Genomic DNA, 24,754 nt, shown 5'->3' on the forward strand with positions numbered 1-24,754 from the left:
CGCCGCAGTTTTCGGAATTCATTGGCGTTCGCGGCGGAAGCGCGCTCAAATATCAACGTTGTTCGGTGCCTTTCGCCGCATCTTCTTTTTTCCTTCGCGTCCGCATCACTTTCCTCTCTTCTTCCGCCTCCCATTCGAATTTCCCGCCCCGAGGTCTCAGCGCCAGCTGCAGGCACACGGATGTGCTACACGCTCGTTGCGCGCCGGGGGGCCATAAATATTAATGCGGGCCGTTGTCTTCGCCCCGGCGCATAACAACAACACGGGCTGTTCAAGCCGCTCAGGCTACCGTACGCGAAGCCATCTCGTCGCCGAGTGTAAAGGCATCGCAGTAGGAGAGCCGGAGAACACGGACCGATGGCTTAGTTTGTGGCCCACACTACGAACGTTGGTTCCGATTCTTGCCGTTGCCCTTCTTTTGTGCTTCATGAATAGGCCTGGTTTCCCTGAAAATCCGGCAGACCTCCGACTCGTAAGCAGTTCCTGCTTCCCGTCGGACGCTGTCGCTGGTGGCAGTCGTTATCTGAATGCTAATCTGTGTATTACCGTGACTTTTGTCATCCTCTGCGTACGCCTTTTCTGTCGAGTTGCTGTTGTTTTTCGTCCCCCTTTTCGTTGTTAGAAAGTATATGTAAGGGGTTATTTTGGATTCAATCAGCATTATTGGAGATTGTTAAAGGGACCCTGCAACATGTCTTCTAACGTTTTTTTTTTTTTTTCTAAACCCTAATTGCCTTCAGAACGTAGTCAACGAACACATCCAGTACTCACAATAGGAGGTCACACAGTATCTCAGCCAAAATTACTGCTCTATACCCTAGCGATAACTCAGAAACTTGTTCAAGAGAATTTCCTCTCTTTTCCGGTCTTGGCGTTCTTCGAGCGCTCGAGTTACGTCCCTGCAGCGGTGTAGCGGCTCTTGGCCGGCTTCTTTCAGTTGCAGGCATAAACGCATTCGATGGGCCCTTTTAACAAAAGTTTACAGAAGCAAAGCAGATATGGTATGTGGATATGCTGCTTCGAGCAAATCCCGCAGTGCCGCTCCATGCTGGCGACAACTTCAGCTTTCAAAATGCTTCAAGTCGCGAAGGAGAGTGCGAAAGCGTTTATCATAAGTGTTGCCGAGTCCCTTTAATTACTGGCGAAACCAACCAATAAGGGATGTACGCTTAAAAGAAGGAGGTGGAGCGAGCAGCAATCTGTTGTGGAAGGAGACTGGAGTGTGGTGTCACTAGCTGTAGCATGAGTCGCCCCATCATCATGCCCTTTGACGAATCATGTTACCAACACCGTCTGCTCTCTTGTATGCGCTCCTTCGGAGGCCATGTTTTGCAGGCAGTCCAGCTAGCAGTTTAAGGCGAAAGCTTTCTTAGTGGGACCAAATGGCGTCCTGTCAAACAACTAATGCATTTCTCCGTAGCCCGGTTGCTCGACCGAAAATCTGTGATAGAGTCTCTGGTCACACCGCGCATCCGTGAAACCGGGCATCCGTTGCGTAGAAACGGCTACTTCAACGTCGCGAATAAGGAACGGTTTTAGATACGAAAATGCGCGCATCGATCATGAAGTAAGAGTACAATACTATATCTACATCTCATAAACAACGTATTCGTATAGAATAAGGGTTGGCAGTCAAGAAAACCTCGGAAAGCAAAAGGGGGGAATGAGGTAGGTTGTAGAAACGGATGAAGAATTTTTTGAGTCAGAAAGGAAGTGGTGAAAATAATGCCCGCCGGGTGGGATCCGGACCCACGACTTCCAGAATAGCGGTCTGGTGCGATTACGCTACCGGCGGGGATATTTCCCCACCGCTTTCTCGGGTATTTATGTTATGGCTTTTTTTTATTGTTGTTTGTTTCCTGCCCTTGGGGGTGGTAGCCAGCGCCACTCGGAATACTCGGGGTGGAGGGGACCTTCTCATTTCCCATTTCTGATTCGCTGCACGTATTGGTATACCTTTACAACATTTTTATACATTACTTTACATAGTGGGCGCAAAACTGTCGCATGGGTTGGGTCTTTGAAGGATTGACAATCGATTGGACGCACTTTCGGCGAAAGTTTTGGTGCACTTTTAGCTTTCGCTCTTCACAGAACTCTCTTCAGGAAGGGATTGTAAATTTTATTCCTGAATTGTTCAGCGCCTGTTCTTTCACCTTATCCTTTCCAAAAAGCATCTGGTAATAGTAGTAGTCAATAGCTGTACGTTTTAGGGGGTACTTTTCTCTCTGCGCGTTCTCGGTTTCATTAAAGTTTATTCGCTCTTCTTCTGTCCTTCGCCGTGTGTCCATTGTCGCTATGGCGTCGCCTCCCCAACGGCACAACTTATACAAACAAATTATGTGTCAATTAAAAAAATCTAGGGACCACAGCCAGGTTCTTCTTCTTCTGAAAATGAGTTTCCCACTATTCGGCCTGGGTGACACTACGCTGAAAGCGAAAACGCCCGTGTGTTCGATATTTTGGCGCAAGAAAAAGATCCCCGGGTGGTCAAAATTAATCCGGAGCCCTCCACTACGACGCGCATCATCACCTGTGTAGCGTCGGTGCGTTAAACCCCATAATGAATCAGTAAACACCACCCGGAGAACCCTCCGCCTCAGCAGCACCACACCGTGTAAAAGGCAAGAAAAGTCACACCTAATTGCTAAAGCCTGTGGCCCGGAAAAGCTCTAGCAGGAGACAGGAGGCAAGACGATTTGAGGACCCCCACACAAAGCGATGTTCTGTGTTGCAGCCCGTTGCACTCACTCTCCAGAGGTCACGAAATGCGTCCGGCAGCTCCAGGTTGTAGTTGGATCAGTTCAAAATAAAAGGGTTAATTTCAAAATGCACACGGCACGAGGGATACAATACACAGGCTCACGGCACAGGACACACTGCCTCACCCGGAAGCAGGAGCAGTGACAGCGGCCCCTCGTTCGGCTGTCTTTAGTCGTGCTGGACCAAGATGAAGTCAGGCTGCCGTAGTAGAAGCACCATGCTTTCGCACTAGTGATAAAATCCCCATGTGGGACGATGCACCAAAATTGTAAAAGAGCCCTCCCGGAGCTATGGCTAGAATCGCTGGTTATTACGCTACCGGCCTGTGTTCAAGCCTCTGCAAAGGTAAAACATTTATCAGCAAAGCTGTTTAAGCTCTTGGTTGCGCCGTTCGTGACGCTGAAAAATACCAAGAAAATGCTGAGCGCACGTACCCACGTGGGGGACTGGCCAGAAATCGGTCGTACGGAGGACTAATGCACCCGCTGCACAAACCGTAAATAAGAAACTTAGGAATTTGACGGAGTAAAGGGCAAATAATCACAAGCGAGAACTGGCAAAAAATCTGTAAGTAGTTGAACAAAAGATTAAGGTTTTTGAACAGGAAAAGAATAAGACCCAACAGGGTAACCACCCGGTCTCAGATACGTACCCAAGTTTGCGCGTAGGCTTCCGCCACGTGAGGGGCACGCAAAAAGAAACGATGAAATACCGAGCCCACGTGCCAACCAGCGGTTCATCGAACTAATTTGCCGACAAAACGACTGCCGTGCTGCTAACGACGGTAGGGGCAACTACCTGCGCTCATAAAACTCGTAATCACCGCTGTGGTGGTGGCATAACTCTCTGCGACTTGGTCTGTGCCACGCACATGGGGTATGGGGCGACCAAAGAAGATCCGGACGGCAAACGAACAGGCGGCTTATCAGGAAGCACGCCGCGTTGCCAGGTCATAATGCAATCGCCCAGAGGACCAAGACGAAGAAGTAGGGCAGGTATTCAATGGAGAGGGGACGCTCTACCAAGACTTTGCGGCGGGTTTCGATGAAGTATACGAAGACTGAAAGGGGCACTTCCCAAATAAAGCACTTATATACTTTAATATTCGTTTGATTTGGTCTTCTGCTCACGAGCACCATATATATACGCCAGGTAAATGGTTCTCAGTGACCTTATGGCACTGGTCATGTTTAGATTTTTGAGACGAACGCAGCTCGACTGTGACATCAGGCTAGCACCGTTGTGCAAGCTAGCTGGCTTTTATTTTTTTGCCAAGTTCCGTGAATTTTTGTTGCAAAAACATTCTAATTCATAAACTCTGCGCAGTGTTTTCGTAAATAACGGTAGTGTCGCGTCCTTAAGATCGGCTCAGCAGAAAGGAACTGCCTATCGCCAAGTTTGTTTACGTTCTGCGTCGCGCATAAAGTTATGGGCTTTTCCTACATGAGAACGGAATGTCACGTTCGCAGTCGATTCACTGGCGCCACATTCACGTGAAGTTCGCATTCCACCTAAGCGATACGTTACTGTGTAAAATACACCAAAAGACACCAAATCACTAACGCCTGTGGTCCGCAAAAGATCTAGCAGGAGACACGAGGAGAGACGATGTGTAAACCCACACACAAAACGATGTCCTGTGTTGCAGCACGGGGCACCAAGTCTCCAGACGTCACGAAGGACGTCCAGCAGCTCCATGGGTTGTGATTGGAGTTAGTTTATTCCGGTCAATGACTGATGAAGGCCACTACATATTCACAGCTTCGGGACTGTAAACGCTGAATCACCCGCTTCTGGCGTTAGGCGGAGTTGCGCACAAAAAACCTCACATACCCATTCATGGGATTGGGCCAATGGCGATGACGGCTCCCCTCAACGGCTGAAGATATTCTGGCTTCGGGCATGACGTACTTTAATGAAGATACTGGGTGCAAAAGGGCCAATTACGCTCATCCCATTCTAAAAAGAGAAGACGGTGAAGCGCACATTCGTGCTAATCATTGGCGGGTCAGTCTAGAAACAGGCTACGTCGTCACTCTGCCTACACTGTGATGTGCGAGAAACCATGCAGCACCTGCTCTGTGAATGTGCTCGATTCAGTGCTCAAAGAGTATCACTCGCAGTGTCTTTGGGACTGCCGCTTTCCGTGGACATGCAGCTAAAGGACGTTTTAGGACCATGGGCTTGTCCCAAACGTGCTTTACGAGCTACCAAAGCTCTGATATAGTACCTGCAAGACAAAGGTCTAGACCAGTCGCTGTGAATAGCCCGCCGTCTCTTTGCGCATCAAGTTCTTGAACATTATCCCCATCATCTTCATCACGTCATCAACTGGCGTAGCAAGTTGGGCATTTTAGCCCAGCTAACACCGGCAGACTTAATTAAAGATCATTCTCTCTCACACACACACCGATCTCGGGGGATTGGAAAAGGACCCCGTTGGTTTATAGCCATTTTTGTTTTACCTTCATGCGCTTAGTGGTCCACTGGGATGGTATGCGTCGTAAAATTCTTTCAGGCTGAATAAATACTGGAATTGAAGCATGTGGGGGCCAGCTGTCAGTGGGATTTCCCATTGACGGAAGAGGACGCAGATGCCAACTAAATTGCGGTGTAACCCCAAGACTGCTTCTCTAATGAGAGAGAAATAGAAACCTTTAATGAATAATGAAGAGGCTCCACCATAGAAAAGACTCTTTCCCCTTACATAAAAGACAAGCGCCTATACGGGGAAAGAAAATTTTGCTGGACACTCAACCCCATATCGCCATTTATTGACAAAGCGTTGAGGCCCTGCCTACTCTGCATACAGACTATTCCGCGCTTGATAAAAAGGAAAACATTGATTGCTCTTCAGTCTAGCCGTCATCAGTTCACGGTGAAGCGAAGCAAGCCCCTAAGGAATGCCTGAAAATAACTCAGTCGTTTCTGAAAATTCCTGGTATTTGAGATCCTTGGATCTGTTTTGAAATGGAAATGTCCGGACTGTTGCCGTATACGAGGAGAAAACGGAAGCTTTGTTCGAATCCTTACAAGGCCGTCTTTGTTGAAGCGCTGATAAGAAAGGTTTCTTAGAGAGGTTTTTGGGTTCAATGCACCTAAATACAAGCTATCGGAATAGGAAAAGCAGACGAATGCACAGCAAGCGTTAAGAATTCTTGCAGCTTCCAACACACCACCTTCAAGACACGTTAGCTGCTTACAGATTCATGAATGCTAGATGAGCAAGCGAAGCTTCGCGCTCAGAGCGCCTTTTTTTCTGAATCATGACTATATTCACTGGATTCGCAATTATTTGTATACATTTGGTTCGCGCTTTACAGAGAAGCTATTACCGTCTCTTTGGTCAGACTTTTTGTGTCTACCATGGGAAGAAAGCAGATAGATGCAGAGAAGAGGAGGCAGGGAGCCGAAACCCCGAGAACATGAAAAATAAAAAGTAGCAAAGATTGAACGTGGCACAGCCGTTCAGGTACCCTTGCGAGCCAATAAAAGCCAAGAAGAGATTGAACGCGACACAGCCGCTCACATGCCTTTCAAGATGAAAAAGAATACCTCCTAATTAAACAGCGAGACAAGACAACGTGAACATCTGAAATACGAAAGCTTGGTGGTCACGCCACGGACACGTGCAGAGCCAGCCACCGACCACGTGAACACCGCTGGTCGGCGGCGGGACGCAGTACATGTAGCATGAGAGAGAAAGAGAAAAAACTTTATTGAGGAAGACCTTAAGCGAGGGGGTGGCCGGCCGCCAGAGCTGTGGGGTGACCTTTGTAGCCCGGGCTATGACGCTCGTCTGTCTCTCCGGGTGAGAGAAGCTCAACGCTGCCTCCCAGAGCTCCGAGAAATTTATTTGAGAGAAATAATCATATGGGCAAGCCAACATGCGATGATGAACCATGTCCTTGTGTCCACATAGTGGGAAAAAGGGAGAGGGATACACTTAGGGATGTGTATGATGAAAGGGAGTCCTACTGGGAAGGTATTCTTTTTCTGAGAGCTTCTACAGTCGCTATTCAGTGTAAATCGGCGAGGGGTGGGCTGAGGGCCTTTGAGCGAGAGGTGAGAAGGCATATAAATTCTATTGTACTCAACAGGCTATGTCGGTCTGATCTGGCTCCGCGAGAGAGAGGGGAGGCACGCCCGCGAGGTGTCAGATAAGAGGGAGCGGGAGGCGCGTAGGACGAGCAAGTGGACACTTAAAGTGTAGTTTAATCGCGATGGCAGTCATTTGTGGTGTCTGGTACTTTCCAATGGATGTATGTCCGTTCATGAGACGGCGTTTCGTCATAGGCCGGTTCGTAATAGGCCGTTTGGTGACATAGGCTCATTCCTCATAGGCCAGTTATTCACTGAAAAAGTTCGTCACAGGAGCGGAAAAACAGAGTATACGGTGTATTTCTTTAATATAAGCTGTGATGAAGCATCACCCATTATTGCTTGTATATTCTGGGTAATGGTTGCTGGGTAAGATAGTTTGTAATGGCAACTAAGTTGCACTATACGTTATTAGATAATTATATTCAACATTTGTAACAAACCTCTGACGCATGACAACAGAATCATCCGTCATTACACATGAAAAACATTTATTAGTACAGCTTTTTACTATTCATAAGGCAATATTCCTGGCGTCTATATCTGAAGAACCAAACGATCTTCGAAAGAAAGGAAGGCTTTAGTATCGAACAACTTTACCATCCTTGTCCACTCTGATTGGAATTCACTGCTGAAGAGTCACGAAAAGGAAAGAAGAGACCATTTTGTCTGGAATCACTTGACGCTCTCCGCTTCTCTGAGTTTCATTGAGTGTTCAAAAAATTCCGGGCCATCTCCACTAACGTGAAACCTGGGGAGGGGCAAAACATGCAGTGTATAAGTGTATTCTTGGCGCCTTGGCGTTTTTGCCGACAGAAGAAACCGTTGGGGGTAGAGGTATACAGCTCTGCTGTAAAAGTCTCTTGCTTTTGAAGCACAAAGTTCTCTAGCGCGAGGCATAAACGAGTGTCCCGGTGTTTTTTTAGTAAGCGTTACGTTCCAGCGCGAGGTGTAAACGAGTGTTCCGGTGTTTTAGTACCATGACTAAGTCAGATAACGATTACGACGACGACAGGAGACGCCAACAGCCCGAGCCCCTAAGGCGCTTTTCCGTTCAAAGTTTTCTACCATGTCTCTCTGTCTCGGTGTGGTGCTCAAGGCAAAGCTCAAGGATGCAAAAGTCTGCCACAACACTAAAATGGGGGCGCGGGTTCTTCTTCTCCTCTCTTCCAAGATGTTTCCTTTACTGTGCTAGTATCACAAGCTCTGTAGCTAGTAGATGCTAGCAGCTAGTAGTAGTAGTAGTAGTAGTAGTAGTAGTAGTAGTAGTAGTAGTAGTAGTAGTAGCAGCAGCAGTAGCAGCAGCAGTAGTAGTAGTAGTAGTAGCAGTAGTAGTAGTAGTAGTAGTAGCAGTAGCAGTAGTAGTAGTAGTAGTTGTAGTAGTAGTAGTAGTAGTAGTAGTAGTTGTTGTTGTTGTAGCAGCAGCAGTAGCAGCAGTAGTAGTAGTAGTAGTAGTAGTAGTAGTAGTAGTAGTAGTAGCAGTAGTGTAGTAGTAGTAGTAGTAGTAGTAGCAGCAGTAGTAGTAGTAGTAGTAGTAGTAGTAGTAGTAGTAGTAGTAGTAGTAGTAGTAGTAGTAGTAGTAGTAGTAGTAGTAGCAGTAGTAATAGTAGCACAGTAGAAAAGTAAGGCAGAGACGTAGCTGCAGCTACGTTCCTGCCTCACTTTTCTGCCTAGTGTCGTTAACCTGATATCTATATTTTAGTTAGAACCACATCACTCTCTGACTGGCATTCGTCGCTGAAGTGCACCGGATGTACAGCCGAAACGAGAAAAAAACAAAACATGTTAGGGTTGAAACCATGCACGTGGTTCTCACAATCATTTCAGGGCTAGCGTTTACTATTAGAAAGTCGCGTACTTTATTTCTTTCCGTACACGTGTTGGGCACGAAGACACGCAAGGTAGCCGCAACAATAAAGAGAGGGGCGCAGGTAATTCCTTGCGCCCCCCCTTCCAGGATGTTCTCCCTGTTGTACTGCATCCCTTCCTTACTTCACTTTTTTTTTAATCGTTAAGCGTCCCATATACATCGTTGAGGGCCTTATGCACATAAAAAAATGTACGTTGACGTTCATTTTGTGGCACGCGTGACGAATTTTCCCAGTTGTCGAACCGGCCTATGACGAATGTTCCCCTGTTACGAACTGGTCTATTACACAGCGGCCTATGACGACGCCCCATATGACGAACGGGCCGTATCCCGCTTCCAGGGACGTTAGCAACCAAAATCTAAACAAGGCTTGGAAGTGGGCTAGCTGGTGTTTTAACAATTTGAAGTGCAGTGGTGAACTGCCTGACACGAAAACGTACGACGAACGGGGGAATTACACAGGAACAGACGAGTGCCTTACCTCGTCTGTCCCTGTGTAATTACCCCCGTACGACGTACGTTTTCGTGTCAGGCAGCGCACCTCTGCACTTTAAGATGCTAGATCTAAAGTGTAATTTTAGACAGTTTTAGCATAGCGGTTAGCGTAAGTTAATGCTACGGCGGTGGGCTACCGGGACATGACTGCGCATGCGCGCGCGCACGCAGAGGACAAGGAGGTCGCCCCTCACCGGAACGAATGGGCGGGCTCCACGAGGCGGGCCACCGTCCCTGCGTAACGAATGTGAATCTGCCCATTCCGGCTCCGCCACCCACCGCCGTAGCATCAGCGAACGCTAGCCGCTATGCTGAAACTCTCTAGTGTGTAGTAACTGAATGGTGTTATTTGAAGCATGGTTTGCTGTCCATCCTCATTCATAGGACAAATTGCTCGTCAGTTTCAATTTCAAGCGGTGTGAGTGCGATTACCTCGCACTCACCACCAAAGTCGAGCGCCATCTAAAACATGATTTCAACCTCAAGCTTATAAGTCTCGTCACTTAGATATACATTTTGAGTAGATTAGTTATCAGTAGGCTCCAGTTTTCGCGGCACCATTAAAGTGCGAGTAATTGTGATATAATAAGTGATTCATAGTTGTAATACATAACTATAATAACTGGACACCGCAGCTAACTCGGAGGAGCGAATTGATTTACTTACTCATATCATAATTTTTGCTTAATCAGAAGTCTTTTGCTTCATTTTTTGTTGTAAAGAAAAGAACGTGTTTGCTCGCAGTGTACCACTTTTTCGCCTTCCCCTTCCCCACTTCCCCTTCCCCTTTTACACGACTTGTATCGATCTTTCCAACACGTCTGATATCTCTAATCAGATTGCACCGGCCTAATTTTATTTCTGTTAAGACCTCAGGTGATTTGCCCTTACTCATGACCGATATATTGGCCTGCATATATTGGCCAATATATTGGCCAGGAATATCTTACAAAACATTTTTAAATTCGCAAACGAACAGTAGGATGATAGTGAGGATCATGTTCGGTTCCTTCCCTTCGAAGGTTATTTTTCAGCGCTTTCATTTATTTAGAATACCGTTTCAATCAGAAGAGTGGCATGTGCGCTGAGGCCGTTCGGCATACAACGGTGCCAATATGTAAACCACATTGTTCGTTTCCTGCTCTTGGCTACAGCCATGTCATCGACATCGGCTCAGACGTGTTAACCACCGAGCCTGCAGCAGGTAACCTACTGTTCCAGATTTCAGCAGTCGTTTTCCTTCTTTGGTCATTTTACCTTCAACATCTCTCCATCTCGAGTGCCCATCGTGCGGGTCATGCGATTTTGCGTTGGAAACTTTGGAAACACGAAAGTGTTTATTTCTCGATACACCAAGATTTCACTCACGTCATATGCGTCACGGAAGTGACGCCATTGTAACGGAGCAAGCGGCCTGTAAAGGGTACAGGGTCTTCTTGCGGGGAAGCAACATTTAGTACTAAAGAGTACGCTATACTTAGAGTTGTTCGTTTTCAGGTTTTATATTTTGACACGAAAGTGTTTTATACCGGAATACACCAAGATTTCACTGACGTCATATCCGTAACGGAAATGACTCCAGTGCACCTTTGCCAAAGCGACCCGCCAGCAGGACGTCACTCGCCAAGGACATCCACAAGCCAGCCGCCGACCCGCAAATCATGCTCAGCTGCAGATTTCGCTGCACATTTCCCTTTCGTCTTTTACTGATTCCTACGACAACGGTATCAACCACAGTTTTTTCTTTGAATTGTAGTTTACACCTATTTAGCGTCATTATATTTATGTAGGTTAAGCAGTTTTCATATTAAATCGAAACTTCGTATGCCTCACTGATGCCGACGTTGCCCTAAAACGCACTGCCGGAAAACGAACTTTCTCTGACGATGATGATGATCGTGGGTGAAATGAAAGATGATTGAAACACGAAGTTTTCTCCGGTCGAACTCCAATGTCTTCAAAGAGCAAAGTCAAAATCCAAAGCCCACATCGTTGCGCCCAATACGCATGCAGGAAAGCCAAGTTACACAATGGACGAGCTATTATAGACACAATGACCACTGAGCGCCTTAAAAAACAAACGCTTCTCATGTTCGGAATTCATCCTGGATTCCTCGTGGTATAAGGTAAACGCCTATCTCATTGCGCCAGTCCGCATGGTCGAAGCATTTTGGATTTTGGATTTCGACTTCGACTGAAGTTGCATGGAAGACAGCTTGGCATTCAAGCATCTTTCTCTTTCGAAAGGGGGTTTCATTTTTTTGCTTTGAAGGAAATTTATTTTCTCTTGGTTATATGCCTGTGAAAATAATCAAGTTAGCAATGCAAAAATGATAACATTTCTACTAAGCATATATATTTTGTTTTTCGCAACTTTTTTTCCGCCAGAACTGCACGTAGTACGAAATCAGTCTATGAAACCATCGCTTCTGCAGGGCGTCACCACACAAGCCCACGGAAGGCTTAGGCTTGCCCGCGTCTATATTACTGTACATTTATGAGCTAAATCAATCTTATCTCGTCTTATCTTAATTTACCTTAGCTCCAATTTGTGAATTATTACTCGTAACTTTTGGCACACGCTTATACGCCGTCTTTAGCCCCTCAGGGTGAGACGCGAGAGCTTCATTGCGTCTTTTCATAGGCGTCGATCTTCCCTCATATCACTTCGCAGACACAACTCTTGTGACGTCACGGTGGTTCTGACGTCATAGCCATCTCACTTCACCACCTTTTTGACCGATCCTGATTTCTTCTAGACGCCCCGCTATGGCATTACCTTCTTCGCTGAAAAGGGCTCTTAACGCTCTAGGGCTAATATATCAATTGTGACCCCATTTCATACAACGAGGCTCTTATCGCTCTCGCTTTAATATATATATCGCCGCCACCTGTGACACTAAACCTGCTGGTTAAAAGGGTGTAAACACCTTTGCACGTGTTTGCACATCCTTACACGTGTTCGCACTACCCGTTTTTTCTTGCACGAAACAATTTCTCGGAAACTCCGTTGTCCAGAGAGAGAGAGAAACTTTATTTCTGGGAAATACACCTAAAGGGCATGTCCTTCATCCTTCCGTAATCTTATACTAGCTGCGTAATGCACACAACCTTTGTTGTCCTTCGGAATTATCCTACTCATTCACGTTTTCATGAATACGCTGACTATCCTTCCCTATAAATATTAGGTCGAAAATCAACAGAACATCGTCACTAATCCTCTATTTGGTTTCACGGAAGCGCCCTTTTTCCTGCATGCTGCACGACCTTGTTAGTGAGAGGTATAGCCGTAATAATAACACCCAGCTACTCGAGCAGAAGGCCTCTGTGCATGAATCAACAGTGCAATGCCCCTTCTGTTCATTTCTGTCGCTGTGTTAAGGTAACCTCAAGTATGACTGAAGAATAATTGGGCGGACGTAGTGAAGTGTTCTGATACAGGACAGCTACGCACGCGACAGTCGTAAAGCATGCTTACCTAGTGGATGAAACGTTGTTCCGCACCCACGCAATTCCCAAAAGCAGCGGCTGAATGACCACGTTCCCGGAACGGCCAGACGAGAGAGGCCGTCGCGTCGCTGCCGCCGCCTTTATTCGTGGAAAGTGGTACTTGGCCCGAAGGCTGGCCCCTGGTGCACAATTCATGAGGGAAAAGGGAGACGGTAGGTAGTTCGCCGGCCTTTCACCTCCGCTCTTTTCGGCGTATGACGGATGGTTCGCTGTCGAAAGTTTCGCGCCTACGCCACAATGCCATCTCCCAAAATGGTTTATTGCCTGGGGGCGTCCGTGCAGTGTAAGACACGGCTTCGATCACCGCCTGCGGTGACTTAAGTCGCCTTGAGTTAGAGCGTAGAGGGTAATTGGTATGGGAGATGGGTGTCTCCCAGATTCTCAGCTTTCTCACAAAACAGGAAGTGGAAAGACGTGTTATTCGTCTCTTTATTATTACTGCAATAGTGGGCATCTTGCGCAACCACGTCCAGAAATAATTGTTTGACAGTGAGAAATTCTTCAGGGAAGAAAAAGAAAGTTACAAATAAACACCGTCAAAAACGTCGGCTGGGCGTCTACATAATTCATTCAACGTCGGTCGGTTTGCTTTCATTTCTAATGGTTGTACGGACACCTGTAGCGATAAAGATAAAGAGGACTTTAAAAAGACGGACGAGGAAAAAACCAATTGCTACACCGTTGCGACACGGCAACTTAATGAAGCTCAGTTTTTACGTGAGTATTGCCTTGCAAAGCGCGGCTCTGAAAGCAAGTAACGCTTTTTTCTACGTACTTTGGTGGCACCTCGCCGCCAGGTGGTCGAACACGGAGCGAAACTTGTACGAACTTTATCGAAAGGGCAGGTGCAGTCCTGCCGGGAGTCCGACTGTAGCAGAGCGTGATCACGAGGTTCCTCCGGTATAAAGAGAAAGAAACTTCCGTAAAAATAAGACATCGCCAGATAAGATAGCACAACATTGGTCGTGGTGCATTCGCTTGTATAGCTCGCAGCAACACAGCCGCACCAAAAAACATGGTGGCCCTACTGGGAAGCGAAGCAACAAAATCACTGGGTTACCTGAGAAACCAAATCAGAGCAGTGCCAACTGGCTTAAGGAGGAACACCTTGCGAGGAAAAAATATCCTCTTTTAAAATCTATTTTTCAGGGCTAAGTCAATTCGACCATGCGGCCAGAAAACACGCAAAGCAATGAAGGAAGCTCACTCTAACGCGTAAGACTTGAAGGTAGCGAAGCTGTACTCAACCTTCACGACTATCACGATGGTTTAAGTGAGATCTTCTTTAAATCTTCGCCGCCAAGAGTGCACAAAAAATTGATTTATTTTGAAGGTCAGCTACGTTTCCGCGTCAACGTTCTGGTGCTGAGAGTTTCGTTGGTTTCATTCGGTGCTCATCGCGTTCGAGAGTAGGCAGATTTGAGACGTTCGTGAAGGTTAATGAGTTGTGCGAAACTCCTTGAACCAAAAATAACGTTAAAGCGAATGGCATTAGAGTTTTGCGTGTGGCAGCGAATTAATGGCATTAAAACCTAAGGCATTAGGCACTTAATGTCATTTTTCATGTACCTGTCCCACGGGCATTAAATGCTGATGTATTTGCGGAAACCACCGGAGCTTTGGCAGACCGCAGCTCACGATAGTCCATCAGGCACTGTTTCCAGTCTTCCTCCTCTTTTTCTTATGCACCGCAGGACGCGATGGCCATTCTATTCGTCTTGACTCGCCACCCGCTCGGTACGTGACCCTGCTACTTCGGTGTCTAGCCTAGCTGCATAGCCCCTCGCAACAATATTACTACACGTTGAATCAGTTTTTACGATATAAATTGAAACAACGACGTCTTTAATTAAAATGGTGCCGAGATAGCCTAGTATAAAGTAAACATTAAAGTAGAAATGTCGACTGTGTGTGCTGTTTCAAGCCCAGCAGAGACGAAAGAAAGCCGCCGCGGTGTCTCAGTGGCTAAGGCGTTACGCTGCTGAGCACGAGGTCACGGGTTCGATTCCCGGCCACGGCGGCCGCTTTTCTGATGGAGGCGAAAAGCAAAAACGCCCGTGTGTACGAGACTTCGGCGCACGTTTAAATCATCAGGTGGTCAAAATTAATCCGGAGCCCTCCACTACGGCACGCTTCATCGCCTGCGTTGCGTCGCCGCGTTAAACCCGACAATCAATCAATCAACGAAACATCCCGACAGGTGGCGCCCGAGCAGTGCAAACTCGGGGTTTACACAACAGTTAAAAAGCAGGTAAAAACAGAACATACGACGAATTGCGTACAGAGAATGAAAGTGAAAAAAAAAACCCTGGACTCTTATAGAATAGAGAAACTAAAAACCAGGAAGGAAGGTTTCTATGGCAATACGCGAGGCATTGCTCTTTGAAGCACGGGCGGGGTGTCTCAGAACACGGGCATACACGGCTAACTACGGCAACAGGACGAAACTTGTGTATGCTGCGGGAGTGATCGGGAAACCGCAGAGCATATTGTCATAGAACGCACAGAGGTACGACCGCGGCGGGACGATGGGGAAGCGACGTTGACGGAGGCTTTGGTGTGAGGGGGAGCCTCAACTTCAGGGCCATAGAGGTGACGAAGAGGCGGCTGGAGTGGTGGTGGAAGAAAAGTAGGGAAGGGAGTATATATATATATATATATATATATATATATACATATATATATATATATATTCTAATTAAATGCCGAATTAGAATATAGAACAGAAGGGGGGAGAGGTTAACAGTTGTGCAAGAGCAGGAAGGGGGGGGAGCGATGAGAGTTTAAAACCGGGGGGAGGGGGTGCTAACCCATTAGGTTAGTGAAGGGTAGGGCAAATAAGTAGAATAACACAGGCAAGTCGTTTGGTGACAAACGACGTCCCGATACAAAGGGAGGGCCTCTAATCGTTATCACCATCATAGTCATCACGGGAGCAGTGAATTTAATTGAGCGATACTATATTCAATTGGTCATAAGAGGAGTCAAAGGGTAATCGATGAATGTGAGACCTCGGAGAGAGAGAGAGAGGAGAGGTTTTACGTAGTAGGACGGCAAAAGACTGTCGTCTTTCGGCGGCGACATTTGTAGCGACCCAAAAAGATACGGGGCTAACTGCATAGACCCTAAGTCTATATTTGAAAATTTCTTTCATTACTACGCTATACGTTCAATAGGTCTCTTTTGGGGACGAAGAGTGCTGCCAATTTTGTGCGTATATCGGTCTTTCTTGGCGCTCTTCGGTGCAGTAATGTTGCCCAAGTTAGTTCAATACAACACTTTATTTGCTTTATTTTGGCGCCACATTTTACAAGAATACACATTCACCGATTCCCAAAAGATATACACACTCGTGGACAGAAGAACGGGCGATATAAAATATGAAACAAATCTGCATAGTTACCCCTTTTGAGTAACGTTTCCATATGCCCGTAACGGGCTTCGTGCATTCGGCGTGAACTTGAAATTATCACAGAGTTGTGCAGTCATCAACTGTCTTAGCTGGAGCAACGCCTCATTCCGTTATCTCCTCCTGCACTCTTAATCTGGTTCCATATAAGTTCCAGTTAAAAAGGGTGATCCATATATTTTATGTGGATCCAAATGAAAGAATAACTGGAACGAAGCATATAGGTGGATCTTATCTGGAACCGTCAGCTTGTTTTCTTTATGTTCGTGGTTTTTATCTGGAACCGAAGAAATGGGGTCATGCGATGTCGGTGGTTCCGGTTACTGTTCCACTTAAGTCCCAGTAAACGGTTGGGGAGAGTGCGTTTGTATATTTTTTGCTCGTGTCTTGTTCCACATAACTCGTGCATGGCAGTGAAGTATGCTCTCTTTCATGCATCAACTGGAACAATGAACCGCATATATATTAGGTGCTTCTTGGCCTAAGATGCACGTGCGCGTTTAATATACACGCGCACACCGCGCATAAAATTTAATGAACTTCGCCGACATCTATGAAACTGCCTTGCAGCAGTTAACTTTCATAATACGGCTGAGCTGTAGTTTTAGTGATGTCCTTTGACAGAAAACGAAATCCCACATTTTTGTCAACGCCGTACAAAGCATTAAAAATGTCGAGAGGAGGATATGTTAGGCAAAAGAAGAAATTGCAGGAACCCATTTCCAGGTGTTCTGCGGCACCCAAACCGCTTTTGTGAACATCGTATTTTTCTAATTTGAGGCGTCAAGTATACAAAATCACCAGTGACTTCAATTTGAGAATGACTAAACGTCTTCCCTTTCCCCGTCTGCCGTTCGGGCAAAGCCATAGCTGCTATAGCGCTGAAGAATTCGTGGTGCTTTTGTGAACATATTCATTACGAAATACTTATTGAGGCAATTACATTTTATGCATTTGGTTTACAAAGTTTCGCAGAAACGGCAGTTTTTGTTCAACACTCAGTCATCATCTCACTGGGGTGTAGTACGCGCTCAATGGTACTTAGTCCACGTTACTTATGTTGTGATGGGGCATGGTAACCGACTGCGTCACATTTTACACCACACACATCATGCTACGCCTGCAGTTATATGCTAAGAAGTTCGTTTTTGTATTTTGTCTCGCCCCGGCTATTAATTTTTACAAGCAAAAACGAAAGCCTCTTTGCAGGAGGAGAACGACAAAGAACCCGGAGAACTAAATCTACCCCGCGGCATCTGCCTTACATTCTATATATATATATACTGAAATGTCATTCTTATTTCAAATTATGCATTGCAGTATTGCGAAAATTCGCAGTGTTACCCTAATGTTGTTACTTGCCATAGTAATTCAAGTTCACCGAATGACCTGTCTTCTCCTCCCGGTCCCCCCGTTGCTCTTTTCCTGCACTATTGGTGTTCATGAAGACAAACTGCTGGAAAACGGGAAGGTGTATTATTACTTGCTTATTAGCGAGTAATCACACTGGATTCACTATACGGAAGTAGTTTTCTATAACGTGGATATCAAAGAGCGTCGCAGTATATATTATTGTTATTGGAAAGACTTGTTGTCAAGACAACGCAGTCAATAAAGAAGTGTCGTTTTGTTTTCACTGCAAAGAACGAAATAAAGCTGTCATCGAAGTTTATGCACACATACCGCACGCGCTCACGGCCCGCGGCGAGAAACAACTTTAGCCCAACTAACGTGTTAAATTGGCTAATATCTGAGCTCTTTGTTCCAGCCTCAGAGCCGCGTACACGTCCGCTTAGAGGCCTACTCCCATTTTCCGAAGCAAATATAAGCGATCAAGGGTGTCGAGCTTGTGATCTCTTCCGCGGACTGGTCACTGGCCACGGCGTGCATCGCCCAAGGCACGGAGGAAGAAAAAGTTGGCCGAAACCATTACGAAACGACCGCCACTTCAGTGCGGCATGCCGTGCGCATGCGTTGACAGCCGCAAGGCAGCGTCGCTTGCGTTGATGCATGGTATAGTGGGACGGCAACGGGTACAACGACGATGAGGGAAAAACGGGACTGCGTGAACACGTTTAACGACAGCAGCGCCCCTACGTCTCAACGTTTTTGCAAGCTAGTTTTTGTTCGTCCGCATGCAGCGCCACCAGTGGCCTTCTATACCGATTTTCTTGATTGCTCGCCTTATGCGCCTGATGTACTAAATGAACTGTCGGTCAGACTGGCGGGAACGGTTACCAGTTTGGTTACAATCCTCCCTGTTCTGTGGTGAAACTGCGGATTTCTTCATGTCCTCGGGCTGTATTTACTGTTCGACGAAGTGAAGTTTTGCCGGGAGGCGCAAAAAAGGTCAGTGCTGCTTATTTATGTTCTGGTAACGGTTGTTGTTCATTGACTTGTTCATCACTGCGTCCGATAAACGTGCCGCTCCGCTGCCTGTTCGATGCGAGAAACGTTTGCGGCCGTTATTCACTATAGCTTGTGTATTTGTGGGTCGGAGTCGGCTTGACATTTCTGACTGCATACGTTAGCTAGTGCTATTTAGAAAGTTGCTGGTGCGCGCATTTCTCGAGTCTGCATGTCCCCTTATGGTGTGGTGTTGCTTAGTTGTATATTGACGGTTGCTGTACCTGTCAGCGGCACTGAATCTTCTCGGGTTAGTCGCACGCTATTGTCTCGCGCGCACACACTGCACGGCTTGTTTGTCAGAGCGTCTGTCTTTAGCCTTATCGGTATTTTCAAACTTCCGTGTTAATTGCGTTGTGTTGTCTTCTGAGAGCCATACATTTACTGTGATAATCACGCTATTCCGCCTAATGTTGATGTGCGTTCAAGACGTTGGCGGCAGCACTGCTTACGTTTATCTGTGCTCTGTGTGTAGTTGTTCCCCGTTTCTTACAATGCCTTCGATGAATTCAGATGGTCTATTTACACTAGTCAACTTTAGTTGGCTCCCTGACGTGTAGTTAAATGCAAGGGAAAGTGGTTGTCTGAGCAGCAGCGTAGTAACAAAACGTTCCTTTTGTGGAGGGGAAGTCAGGTGGAAACACGGAGGAAGTGTGGAGCCGTTTCTATGCTGTCAATGTCAGTGGTAACCTGAGACCTCAGAATAATTACCCATAAAGCTCACGTGTGGACTATTAGAAGTTTTAACGTCACAAAGTAAGTTTAAAAATAATTCATTCCTGCCATTTTATGCTATCAATGTCAGTGGCAGCTAGAGAGTTGGAATAATTTTCGAAACGCTCAGGTGCAAAGTTGTTGAATCATGAGGTGCACCAAACATTAATGCATTTTTGTTCTCCTTTGAACGTAGAAATTATACTGCAAAAGCAGATTGCTACATTCTGTATTCATACTCTATGACCTGTTCAGAAAGAGTCTGTGACTGACTGTGGAGACATTTGGCCCTCCACTGATAGGTTGTGACAAATGTTTTTGTTTCTCTGCAAAAAAAAAATGAAAAAAATTATTTCCATTCTTTACATGCTCCTGCGAAGTCATGGCTGTGGCATTACTGGCTGAAGACATCTTCGGCATGCTTAAGGGTCGTCGGGGAGAGTGCGGCGGAATATGAATGCCCTGTGGAGCTCATAAGCCACAAAAGAGTACCTTTTGAGTCGTGCATATTGTGCACATGTTCACCAGTTCGCATAGACCAAGGACAGGTGAGCTTAAAGTATGTTCAAATATTTTTATATCTCAAATTGTTTAGCAAGAAAAGATTACCAGGGCTTCCGCTGTAAAAAAGACATTCCACTTTCGTGGAACGAATCAGACATTGTTCAATATTTTCTCGTGCTCCCTGGGTAAAGCAAGGCATAAATTTATTCTCTGATATTTTTGTACTGTTTATTTTCTAGGCAATAGGGCGAAGATAGACCTAAAACAGCTGTACAAGGAATGCATATGGCCATTTTAATTGTATTTGGACCCCTTCTTGGAAGTGTATCATCAGAAGGCAACACATTAAAGCTCTTGCATGGGATCAAATCATTGCATTCTACAAGTAACTACGCACTGCCATTTTTGGGTCTTTCATGGCGCGTTTTTAGGTAGTTTCTTTGTAACTAATGGTTTGAAACTTGAACTTCTTTTCAGTGACTGCTTGGCCTGTGGCTCAAGGTGACAGTAGGAGCTTTTCGGAACACGTTAGCGAAACTTTCCTGGAAGTGCACTTTGAGACGTCCCTGGCAGAAACACCCGGGTCTTAATTTTGGTTGGGTAAGCTGGCATTTTGTTTTTGCGGGACTCAATTTCTGGGGCTGTTCATCCTAATAAAATCTCACTGTTAACAAGTTATCGTGAACGCCAATATTGGCCATTGTGTTCACATTCCGCCTATAACGGATGCTCCAACAGTGGCAAAAAAAAAACACTATTTTGTATTTAGGTTTTGGTAAATATTTAGCTTTTACACCTTGAGAGTTGTTGCTGTGATTTGCCAGCACCACGGACACGCCCAACGTGGTTGCTGCTACAACAATACGGTGGCAAATGACGATTTAAATTTCCCGCTTTTAATACGCCCGTAGCACCAATAATACTCCCAAATACAGCCGTAGCATGAGTAATGCTTGCATTGGAATTTGACAGGTGGTTAAATAAGGGGTAATTTTTTAAGGGAATTGTTTAGAGCACAGAAAGTGTCGTCTGCAAAAAATGTGCTATAGTTGTGATTTATAAGAAAATTGTGCAACAGCCTAGTTCAGCATTAGTCAGCTCAACTTCTGCCTCATACCACTACGAACCATGGAGGTAATACATATCGAGAGGGAAATATTTTAGGTGGAACTAATTCCCCCCAAAATTTCTGCCACAGTGCGATATTTATGATTTCCTATGAGTGGCCATTTATTTCTTTGCGGTAGAAACATCGTTTAGCTGTAAGTTATATTAAGCCAGCCTCACTATAGCATTCTAGGGAGCACATTATACATTACATAGAACATTTTTTGCATAGAGAAGGTGTGTAAACTATAATTCCGAAAGGTGATTATAGTAATTATTATTTGATTAATAAACAAAACCTCTCAAGGATAGGAAACCTTATATTCAGGATACTGAGGCAGCAAGGTGGGATACTTTCCATAATCAGGGCAATTTCATTGATTGTCTGTTGTGATATTGTTTAGCGCACTTTCACCTTTTAAACCAATTGCTGTGTTATGAAAGGGCCTTAGCAACCCACTCATTTAAAGCAACCATGTAACAAAATATTCTTGTTTCCTTGAAGGTACATGAGGTGAGCAGTAAGTCTTCTCGAGGCCCGGTTATTCTGAGAGAAGGGACTGGCGCCATCAATATTGCCCGCAAGAAACACATCACGGATTTGCCGCCTGCATTGTCACTTCAGGATGTGGTCATCCTCTTCGCCGCATATGTCATCTTTTTCATCGTGTCATCATGTTCTTATGGTTGTGTGCCTTTGAAGAGCCATGAGTTCTTATGAGTTCTTGGGACTTTTGCAGGGAGTTCTTGGAAAGCATGATAAATTTGACAGTGGCCTGGTGTCATTTAGGTTGGAGTCTTTGTTGAAATACTTGAAGTGTTCAGTTCTACTTGGGATTTTAAATTATTGGTAGAGGTTAAAGTATCTCTTGAAAGGCATGAAGGAGGTCAGATGAAAGGCATGAAGGGTGGGAAAACAGATGAAGAGGTTTAAGTTACGGGCACATGCAAGTTTCATGTGAACTGAACACTGAAGTCGTGCCTTATTTTTCATCATTGGCACAATGCGCAGGCTGTCTTTGAATTTATAGTGGGAGTTAATGTAGTTCATGGCACCGCATTGTAACGTCCTATTGTTCAAGTGTAGCTCATGAGATTTTTTTTCGTGGCAGTGCTGCTGCTGATGCAAAAGTGACTGTGCTTATTTACGCAGATGGCTCGTGCCTTCATTGATAAATTTTAGTATGTAAGTGAGCTGACACCCATGCCGTAGAAGAATTTAAAATGTGCTTATTTGGCTTGAACAAGTCCTCTCCTTTGAACAAAGTTGCATTTCTTGCTTGGCAGATGCAGGGATTTGGTCACAATTACACTGACAGCAAGACAGGAGGGTTTTTATAGCACGCAACTGTAAATTTTACCTAAGGTAAAACGTTGAGGCTGGAAAAAATGCTTCAAGTCTGCTTTGTAAAACTGGTCCCCTGTATGATTCAACGCTGGCTTGTTTGCTTCTTAAGGATGTCTGACTTGTTCCCGCTTGAATTGATGACGTATATAATTAGTCTGCTTGTTAAATTTTATTATGTGTAACATGCTTCCAGCTACCTGGTTTGCAAAATTATATAAGATTCACGCTAGCTTTTGTGAGATTTCCTGGGATAAATTATTTTAAACAACTACAAATTGTTTGGTCAAGTAACGTGCCTTAAGTCAAAGGCCTTTTCAGGACGCTCACAAAGTCTATTTTGCCTACAAATAGCTTGATATTACACTTACGTCTGGTGTCAGGAAACTACTATCTTTAATAATCATGTTTTAATTGTGGCATACTGCCGCATGTGACCTCTCGTGTCAAAATGTTTTATCGTTAATCTTGGCTCGAGCGTTGTTTTCCTAAACTCTTGCAATGCACTGTTGTAGGTTTCTGATAATACAACCGTGTATGGCTTGTTTTTAGGCCTTTCCCTACAATTTAATAGCAAACTGCATTTTCCCAAACAGTTATGCGTAAACACAGTGTGGCAATCGCAATGAGTAATGCCGCCTTTGAATTACCTTGGTTTTTCTGATAAGACAGCATATTTGATGCTCACTGTTGTATAATGTCTGTGTCAGTGCCGCGGTAGACGCACACGTCTATTTATTTATGAAGCGGTCGGCCCTAATACCGTCTTTATTAACCATGTTTTTGAGTAAAAGTGAATATGTGAAAATGCCACTTGGAGCCTAGTGTTATCGTTATGGTATTTATTCCTTGTACGTTGGTCATTTTCTGTGCAATTTAAAATAGACAGCTATTCAAATCTGGAATGTATGAATACTAACACCCAATAAAGTTGTATAGTATGTTGAAAAGCAGTGTGTGAGTCATAGTAGTTTGTTTCGTGCGTATTTTAATGCAAGTATATTGTTTCTTTTATATGCAGCTGAAACCCAGCACAGGATTCTGCGGGTGAAGCCAAAGAGGGTGTGCCGCTCTAGGTGCCTCAGACCAACTTTTATATAGAACTGTGCTCCGATAGGCAACTGTTGGGAACTGTCATGGACCACACTGCTGCGGTGGTTTCTGCTTTCCAATTGTTGGTATCACTGCGGGTCATATATCAAGGCTGTGTTAAAATGGTGCTTGCGGTTTCCTGCTGATACCAATGCATCCGCCAGCCTGGCATATGACCTCGGTGTATACCGACAGGAAAGCAGAAATATTGGAGAAGTGGAGTCCCATAGACAGCTTCCCAATGCCTATAGGAACACCGTTTTATATAAACAGCTGGTCTGAAGGTACCTGGAACGGCGCGCCGGATAAATTCCATAATTATTTTACATGGATCAATGTTCCAGTAACTTAAACTATCCTTTTATTTGGAACAGTGATCCGCATACTTCTTTTTGGAACACCGATCCACATAATTTAGTTGCAAAAATATGTGGTGCACTGTTCCACTTAATTTTCAGGATATGTGGAACACGGTTCCAATTATATAACTGGAACTTTTTTGCAAAAAAGTTCCAGTTACTAAGTGGATCTTACGTGGAACCAGATTAAGAGTGTGCCTAGGTGTAAATTAATTTTGTTTCAATTACTGTATCCCACTGAAGTTTAAGGAAGCAGTTAAGTCCTGCACATTTGTTTGAACGGTCTTTGGTTAGAAATCTCGAGATATTTTGCTCTAAAGTCAAACCTGATGTTCCAGATAAGCCTGTGAACGACTGTACTATGCTTACTTCTCTTAAATTTCCGACACTAGAGGCCGTACCTGTGAGTTGCCCTACTAGTTCGTTCTCAGCTCGAAGTTATGAAAATCCCTCTTCGACTTCTCCAAGCAGCAAATATTTCAGGGGTATGCCAAATTACAAATTCGCCTTTACATTTGGTAACTTCAAACCTTGCAGCCAGTGTTCTAGGTCCAAAAAATGCACTAAATCAGTGTTTCTTACAATTTTTTCTGCAGAAAACTGCAGGCGTGACTCTCAACTTTTCACTACTCCTACAAACATCATCCCTCAATGACTTTCATATGGACTGAACACATACTTTCACGGAACTACTAGCCAAAGATTGCAACCTATATCATATGGACATTTAACACCCACATACGTCACCTAGACGCAGGTAGGGTGGCGAATCATTATTTTAGTCTCGCTGCACTCGTGTTCTTCAAAAATAACGTGGCCGAATGCAGATGTACAGAGGTACCTATAAAACTGTGCTAAGGCTACCCAGAACATTGTGGCCTGAAGCCTTACTGGTACTCCGAAAAAAATCCCGAGAGTGGGTGCAACCCCGGAGCTTCCAGCTATTTTACACAATAGCCGCTCGCACTAAACAAGAATCCGTAAAGGAGTAGAAAAATCCTTTAGCTTCTAGCTATTTTCTACAACGGGCGGTGGGACATGGCCACCCTATTGTAACACCGCTGCGGGCTCTTACGTAA

At 45.1% G+C, this 24,754-nt stretch overlaps 1 long non-coding RNA gene across 1 annotated transcript; it reads left to right on the top strand.

Moving 5' to 3' along the window:
* Positions 1-18,395: 18,395 nt before the first annotated feature.
* LOC144141530 (uncharacterized) lies at positions 18,396-23,536 on the top strand. The gene is made up of 3 exons (XR_013316631.1): positions 18,396-18,497; positions 20,012-20,372; positions 21,385-23,536. It is a non-coding gene; the product is annotated as an uncharacterized LOC144141530 (long non-coding RNA).
* Positions 23,537-24,754: the final 1,218 nt, after the last annotated feature.

Source organism: Haemaphysalis longicornis, unplaced genomic scaffold (genome assembly GCF_048455015.1).
Source record: "Haemaphysalis longicornis isolate Haplotype H1 unplaced genomic scaffold, Haemaphysalis longicornis Haplotype H1 scaffold_6, whole genome shotgun sequence".
Classification (NCBI taxonomy): domain Eukaryota; kingdom Metazoa; phylum Arthropoda; class Arachnida; order Ixodida; family Ixodidae; genus Haemaphysalis; species Haemaphysalis longicornis.